The following is an 8,675-nucleotide window of genomic DNA, read 5'->3' as shown; positions in this document are numbered from 1 at the left end:
TGCTCAGGCTCCGTCTAAAGTTTACAAATCAAACAACAAGATAAAACTCCCCAGTATGGTCGCCAAATTGTTGTGGAGGTAAATCCCCTCTACAGACGGAGGTGATCCCTACTAGTCCAAACAAGGTCTAGCAACAATCAAACAATGCTAACATGCAGATTCCTAATACAAATAAAATACCAATGATTAAGGCCTACCTGGATTCCAACGCTATTACTTGTAGAAGAGTTGATGCTCTCGTCCTTTGCCCCGGTTGGTCACAATCCTCACGATCCCTCGTGAACGGACACCTACACATGCAAAGAATGACACAAACACAAGCATAAAATCCATAGATGCAACTATATATCAGTCAGAAAAGATATAACTCAATCACCATCATAAAGATAATAAGAGTGGAACCATAATGAAGTCGTCTATTATTGATAAACAAAGAAGAATACAACCATAGTTCTGACATCAAATCCTTCTCAAGAGGGTCCATCCAGTAAGTCCTTCAGAATTCACACCTTGAAGGTAATCTCCCAAGACAAACTCTCTCTCACACAATTTACACAAGAAAGAAACACTTCACAACCTTCCTTAAGCTCTCTAGCAATCCCACACTTGTCACACACAGGCTACCTATCAAGCTCACACACTATCAGCAACACTCCAAACACTATGAATTCCAAACTAGCAGCTCATGGCAATGGTGGAGGATTAAATAGGAGAAGGAGTCTCCATGAATGGTGGGAGGATGAGCTTATCTCCAAGGAAGGTGGCTCAAATGACGAAACAGACATGCCAGAGAAGGAGGGAACATTTACAAGGCCAACAACCAGGTCTGGAGTCATCTGGAAGGCTGGCTGTTAGAACAACTCGCCCAGACTGGATCATCGTGGGTGCATAACTGCACTGGAGCGCTGACATCGCTGCTGAATAACAAAGAAAGTCAGATCAGCGTGATCAGATATAAGTAACAGACGCGCTGTCTCATGAAATTCGACTAGCGCGGGAATCACATGTACTTCCGCACTGGCAACGCATTAGGTTTGTTTTGGAGCGCTCATCAGTGCGTTTATTTTTACAACAGTCACGATGATAGCAAAACTTTGAAAGTGGGTCATTTGGCAACATTAGAGAGCATGAGCATTGATGATATGGACTCATGAAACAGTAAATACTGGTAGGAAGACGGTGACAAATTACTGTGTAACAAAGTGTCTCAGATCAGAGAATGGAGGTGAATATTGCAGAAAAGAGTTTGATAGGTACTGTTCAGAGAATGGAATTCATAGAGAGAAGACAGTTCTAGGAACACCACAAGAAAATGGTGTGTCAGAAAGGATGAACAAGACAATCATGGAGCATGCAAGGTGCATGAGATTTCATGCAGGATTGCCTTTACAATTTTGGGAGATGCTATAGATACTACTATTTATCTAATAAACAGAGGGCCTTCAAGTTCCTTGGATGGTGGTATTTCAGTGGAGGCATAGACAGGCAAAAAGGTAAACTACTCTTTTTTAAAAGACTTTTGGTTGTGAAGCCTTTCCACATTAATAAAGAAAATAGAAAAAAGCTGAGGCAAAATCAAAGAAATGTACCTTATTGGATATGGTGTTAATGATTTTGGTTATCGCTTTTATGATTATAAAAACACAAAATCATTAGGGGTAGAGATGTTATATTCAATGAAAAGGTTTGTTATAAGGATCAGCTACAGGAAAAGAAACAAGGAAAAAGAAAACAGAGAATACACAGTGCTTGAAGATATCACAGGAAAAGTAATGGTGCCTAAAAATCATAATGATCAACAGCCAGAACAACAACCACAACCACAACAGCAACAAGCACTTCAAACACCTGAAAGTGGTGTTAGAAGATCTACCAGGATAAGTAGACCCCCTGAACGATACTCTCCTCATTATATTATGTATTGTTGATTGATTCAGGTGAACCAGAATATTATGAAGAAGTAGTGCAGGTAGAAACCAGGAAGAAGTCGGAGCAAGCCATGAAAAAGAGATGGACTCCTTAGCACATAACCAGACTTGGGACTTAGTCAAGTTGCCTATAGGTAAAACAACACTACAAAAAAATGGGTTACAAATTGAAGGAAGAAGATGGAGGTGGAAAAAGGTACAAAGCTTGACTTGTGGTGAAGGGGTTTGCACAGAAGAAAGGTATTGATTTTGATGAAATATTTTCTCCTGATGTTAAAATGACTTCAATCAGAACTATTTTAAGTCTAGTAGCATTGAAGATTTGCATCTTGAGTAGTTAGATGTAAAGACAGCCTTTCTCCGTGGGGATTTTGGAGGAAAATATATATATGCAACATCCACAAGGATAGGTAAAAGGAAGGAGAAACTAGTGTGCAAGTTGAAGAAGAGCTTGTATGGCTTAAAACAGGCTCCAAGGCAGTGGTATCTAAAATTTGACAAATTTAATGTTTGAACAAGGTTATACTATATGTCACTCTGATCATTGTGTTTATCTGAAAAAGCAAAATGATGGCAGCTATATTAGATTGTTATTGTATGTAGATGACATGCTTGTTGCAGGGTCTAACATGCAGGAAATAAATGTGCTCAAGGAGAAATTGGAAAATTCATTTGCAATGATGGATTTGGGTGTTGCAAAACAAGTCCTTGGTATGAGAATAACTAGAGACAGAAAAAATCGCAAATTAACATTGTCTCAGAATGAGTACATACAAAAGGTGTTGAAAATATTTAATATGCACAATGCAAAACCATTTAGTACACCTTTTCTAGCCATTTCAACTTAGTAAGGAGCTGTGCCCAAAGACCCAAGAAGACATTGATTATATGTCTAAAGTTCCATATGCATCAGCAATTGGAAGCTTAATGTATGCAATGGTCTGCACAAGCCCTGATATTGCACATGCAATGGGAGTTGTAAGGAGGTACATGAACAATCCAGGAAAAGAACATTGGATGTGGTGAAGTGGATTCTCAGGTATTTGAGAGGTACCACAAATCAAGCATTATGCTTTGGTGGTTCAAACATTTCTCTACAGGGATATGTTGATGCAGATATGGCGGTGATAGAGATAACAGAGGAGCACAACAGGGTATGTGTTTATTGTAGGTGGAACAACTATCAGTTGGGTCTCAAAACTACAAAGTTTTGTTGCACTTTCAACAACAGAAGAAGAGTATGTTACTGCTATAGAGGGTAGTAAAGAAATGATTTGGTTACAAAGGTTCTAGATGAATTGGGTAAGAAGTAGGAGTTGGGCAGGTTTATACAATGACAGCCAGAGTGCCATACATCTTGCAAAGAACTCTGCATTTCATTTAAGGACTAAGCATATACAACTCAAGTACCATTTCATATGGTCAGTGTTGGAAGATGGACAGTTGAAGCTGGAAAAGATACACACTAGCCAGAATCCTGCAGATATGTTAACAATAGTTTGTAACTAGGGAGAAAATGAGAATCTGCTTAGTTTTAATTGGTCTTCAAGTATGTGAAGAAGATGAGAAACAGCCAGTCCAAAGTGGAGTCATTTCTCTAGCAAATGAAGCAGCGGTGGAGTTGCTGTAATCAGTCTCCAAGTGGGAGATTGTTTGGTGTGGAGCCTGATTATCTTTTGTATTCAAAGGTTTCAGCCAGATGTATACCCCAGGAAGATTGTACACCCTCCACGCGGGGGGGGGGGGGACTTGTCCCCCCCGTAGGGGTTCGGAGGGGCTAATCCCCCCCAGCTGGGGGTCCCGGGGCCAACGATCCCCCGTGGGTTTCAAGGGCAGCGCCCCCGAAGCTAAAAACATATGTAAAAATGCCTTGTAAAAGTATAGTAATTTATAGTCAATTTGGGTCATTCATTAGGCAGATGATCTGACGGTAGAAGTTATGTTTAGTTTGGCATTTTTTTCCCTAGAAGGCAACCCCTCTCTATATATGAGGGAATTGTATTGCGTCTATGTATATCTGTATTCTGAGTGAGGAAGAAAGAGGAGATTGAGAGAAAAGAGGGAGTTTACAACGGATCCACTGTAGGTTGTATCTCTTCAGTTTTCTGGATAATATAAAAAGAAGGATTGGTTGTTTCTCCGTGGATATAGCCCAAACTGGGTGAACCACGTATATCTGTGTCTCTCTTTTTTTATGCATTTTCTGTATTTATATTTCTTTAATATTTTATGTGTTCCAATGCTCTGTAATATATAATTTTCTCACTGTTATCATGGGAGTGCTTATAGGTGCTCAACTTTCCATACCAAACTTCCTTAATATTTCATTAAGGTATTTATCTTAGAGATAAATATGAATTTTTCTAATTGATGGACCTACAAACCAAGAAAGAAATATAATTCCCCCAACATAGACATTTCAAACTCTTTCTACACGTTAGCTTCAAAAATTTCCCCATAGAATCAACATCATTTCTAAAAATTATATCATCCACATAGACAACAATAGTCAACAAGTTATATTTTTTCAATCTTGATGTAAATGTTATTGTTTGTTTCCCCTCTCTTGAAGCCTTACTACTCAATATATTTATCCAATAAAGAATACTAGGCCCTAGTTTCCTGTTTCAAACCATACAAGGCTTTCTTCATTCTACATGCATAATCCTTATCTTTTGATAGCTGAAATACTTTCCACAACTCAACATAAACCCTTATAATTTTCCATTTAAAATTGTGATTTTAAACCCATTTGATAAATTTGAACCCCTAAATATTGTAAACGCCAAGAACATCATGATTGCTTCAATTGTAGCTAATAGAGCAAATGTTTCTTGAAGTCCACACATTCAACTTGTGCATATCCTTTACATACAAGTCTTTCTTTGTTTCTTACTACTTGTCCATCTTCATTGAGCTTATTTTGTAGACCCACTTTGTTCCAATTACTTTTTATCCTTATGTCTTTGTACATACCCTCATATCTCATTCTTCTCAATCTGATTTAGTTTCTTCATTTATGGCCTTAACCCAAAGTTGATCTTGACAAAACTGACCAAATTTTTGAGGCTCCATCAAGGATGACATAGCTAGCTAACATCTTGGTTCGATATGTTGACGATATTCCTTCTTGTTTGAACTTCTAAATCCTTATCTCCATGAATTGGCTATCTGGATTATTCTTTTGGACATATGTGGATGGATTTTTGAATGTAATGGTCATCTTTCTCTTTGTTCTTCATCATGCTCTTCATCCTAATTTCCATATTCATATGCTTCTTGAAATAATTGGTTGTGGTTGGGTTCAAGGCAATGTTTCATCTATTGTTACCTCAATGCATTAAACAACTTTTCAAGTCCTTTGGTTTAACATATGTATCCCTTGCTCCTATATTCATATCCACGAAAAAATCCTTCATTAGATCTAGAATCAAAATTTCCTAAATCATCCTTATTTGCCTTAACATAGCATTTTATTCCAAAAGCTCTAAGATGTTTGACAGTGGTTGGTCTACCTTTCCATAGTTCGTAAGGTGTTTTAGTATACATTTACCCTTATTTGATCTCTATTCAATATATAGACTACTATATATATATAGCTTATCCCAAAATCAGTTTGGTAACTGAGCTTAAAAGAGCATGGATTTGACCTTTTCTTGTACCGTTTGATTTTTTATTTCAACCACTCCATTCTGTTGTGAAGTTCACAATAATAAATTGTTTTCTAATTCCATGATGTTCACAAAATCAATGATTCGTTTGAAGTGAACTCTACTTCTCTATAAGTTCTTAGGCATTTTTTTATAGATTTGTTACATTTTCAACTAGAGCCTTGAAAGATTTAAATTTCTTAAAAGCCTTAGTTTTTCCTTAAGAAAGGTGACCCAAGTCATTTTTTGAATAATCATCAATGACCACCATAAAATACCAACTTGACTTTTTTGCTTCAAATTCATTTTCCTCATGATTTATGTGGCATTAGGAGAAGTGCCATATAATCGAAATATCTTTAAGAGGGTTATGCAACCATACAATATTCATTCTCATTTGGACTATGGACTAGAGAAGAAATTCCTTCAAAGATATACAACCAAACTACAACTTTGACAAAATGACAATACATACTCAATACTATCCATGTTATTCAACTTTGAAATAAATGACACTATAGTTGACAACAATGACAACATAATGAAAACAATCTCCCCCCTTGAATTGATGTCAACACTATCATACATCTACTAGTCATTGATGATATTTGGCTAAACTAACCCTATCTTCTTGTTGACTACTGAGTGATATTCTCGCGACGTCTTCTTATTCCCCCCTTTGACATCAATGAAAAAAGGGCATATACTCCCCTTATGTTGTGCATACCATTTTCTTGAACTCCCCATGTTACCAATACGCTTCTTAATTGGAATCAATGAGCTATTCCTCCTCCTTCCAAGGAAGAAATTATCTACAAGATTATTCAAAACTTTTATGTAGAGTTTGGTAAATAGTTTGAAATTTGTTCTTTTTTAGAATGTATTTCCAATCTGATAGTTTGATCAACTTATGTCTAAGAAAAAGGCTACTTGATATGATGCACTTTGTTTTAGAATGCATTAATAGGTTTTTTGAGATATTGATAACATTGGTATTGTCACGCATAATGGATAGTTAGTCACCATTTTCTTGAAAATCCTTGATATTTGCTTCATCCATAAGAATTAAGTGTGACATGATGTTGTTGTGAATATATTTTTCTTCAGTTGTGGATAGATAAATAAAAGTTTGTTTTCTTATTGAGCCAAGAAACCAGACAATTTCCCAGAAATAAAGCCCCTCCATGGTGCTCTTCTAATCATCAAAACTTCCAGCCAATCTACATTTGTATAAGCTCTGAGAGTAAGATTTTTTCTTCTTGTATTCCACAAACCATAATCTATGTGCCCTTTGTTACACTAAAAAAAATGTCACCTTGACTACTTACAGTTAGTATGGCTCAAATCAACAGTCATGCTACCCTCTTAGGCAAGTCTATGCCTCTGTTATCCATCTCAAACTCAAAGAAGAGAGAAAGTCTTGTAAAAACTATGTTTATCTCTGGGGTCGCAGGTTCTCTCTAGCCTTACCTGCGGGGACGCAAAATGTTCACAAAAGCTGCGTCCATGGACGCTCTGTATGTTAAGGGACAGGTGCGTCCTTCTGTAAAAGGCAAAATGCGCGAGTTTTATCTTGAAAAAGTTACTTGTGGTTACTTCTAGAACATTCTAGAGGTCGGTTTGATGAAATGGATGCGCCTCCAGTTGGTTCATGTATCTCTATTAAGGGGGAACTTATCCCATCAATAAGGGAGCTATCCCACCCATAGAGGGGGATGATCCCATTGATAGTGGACCTGAATAACCTCTTTACAGCACTATAAATAAAGGCATTGAGCCAGAAGGAGGGAGGTTGGAGCTATACATTTTCTTTGGGTAAATGCTGCAGGATTTAGGTCTTCCATTAGAACCTTTGTGAGGAGAGATTGTCTTACATGATTCTACTTGGAAGTGTGAGCTTTGTCAAAGTAGAGGAAAACACTTGATGGACCCTGGGAGGAACTTGCACAACACCAAGGCCAGGTTGTAAGAGTTTCTTTGTTTCGTTATTAATACAAACTGGTTTATTTTTCTCAATAGCTTGTGTTAATGAGTTATTTCATGTGTTCCTTGGTCTGCATGTTGAATCTATGTTTTATTATATGAAATACAAGTGCTCGGTAATTGTTTGATTGTTTGTGGTTGCAGGAATTGACTTGAAGGAGGAGCTCATCCGATTGGCAAGAACGAACTACAACAATAGCGTTTTGGAATAAGGTAAGCCTAAACACTTGTAGTTTTCATGTTATAAAAGGTGTATTTAGAGAAAGATCACTCCATTTTGTCTTGTTTGTCGCTAGCGAGTTTATACTTCCTAGGGAGGTCAGTTGTGTCACCCAAATGACTTTTTCCGCCACGACAAATTGGCGACTCCGCTGGGGAATCCATTAATGGATAGTCTTTTCCTTTATATGAACTTTGCTTTGTGAAAATCATTTTTTATTTTCTGGTTTTTGACTGTGAGAATTAGTATTTGGGTGGTTTAGCTTTAGATTTAGTTGGCTTTAGTTTTTCTTCCTTTTTCCAGAAGGACGCAGTCTCTGTGTGCTGCACAGTGCGTCCTTGGACGCGCTGTTGTCGACTGCACAGTGCGGGGCCGCACCTGTGACAACGGGTGGCCTGCGTCTTCCTGTAAAAGTTAAGAAAATTCCATTTTTGCTTTAAATTACTTTTAGATTTTGTTTTTCCTTAGTGTTTTCTGCCCAGATCCTTTAGTACCCTGTCAAGAATTCTCACCTGAACTAGTTTTGTGAGCTTTGAGTGTTTTAGTGGTTTTCAACGAAGTTTAGACCTAGGGTTTGATTTTTTGAATAGGTTCTGTAGTAACTTTGAGCTTAGAAAGTTGTCCAGCCTTAGATATCTCTGGTTAGTCAACCTTCTTAGAAGTTGAGCCTGTCGTAAAGTCTCCTTGTTTGAGCAACTTGTCATTTGAGTTGTTTTGGGTCAAATTTCGCATTGCTTGTTTTTAAAGTATTGATTTCCATTTTCAAAAGGACAAAAAGATTAGAATTTTGTTTTGACTAGTTTTTGGTTCTGCAATAAGCTAGTCCTTGATTTGTTGTGATCAAGTAAAACACCTTAGAATAATCATTGTTAGTTTTGGCCTCGTTAAGATTGC

This window comes from Pinus tabuliformis, chromosome 4_2 (genome assembly GCF_031772625.1).
Source record: "Pinus tabuliformis cultivar Carrire ecotype Pingquan chromosome 4_2, CPIR1, whole genome shotgun sequence".
NCBI lineage: Eukaryota > Viridiplantae > Streptophyta > Pinopsida > Pinales > Pinaceae > Pinus > Pinus tabuliformis.
Note: the sequence above shows the minus strand (reverse complement) of the source record.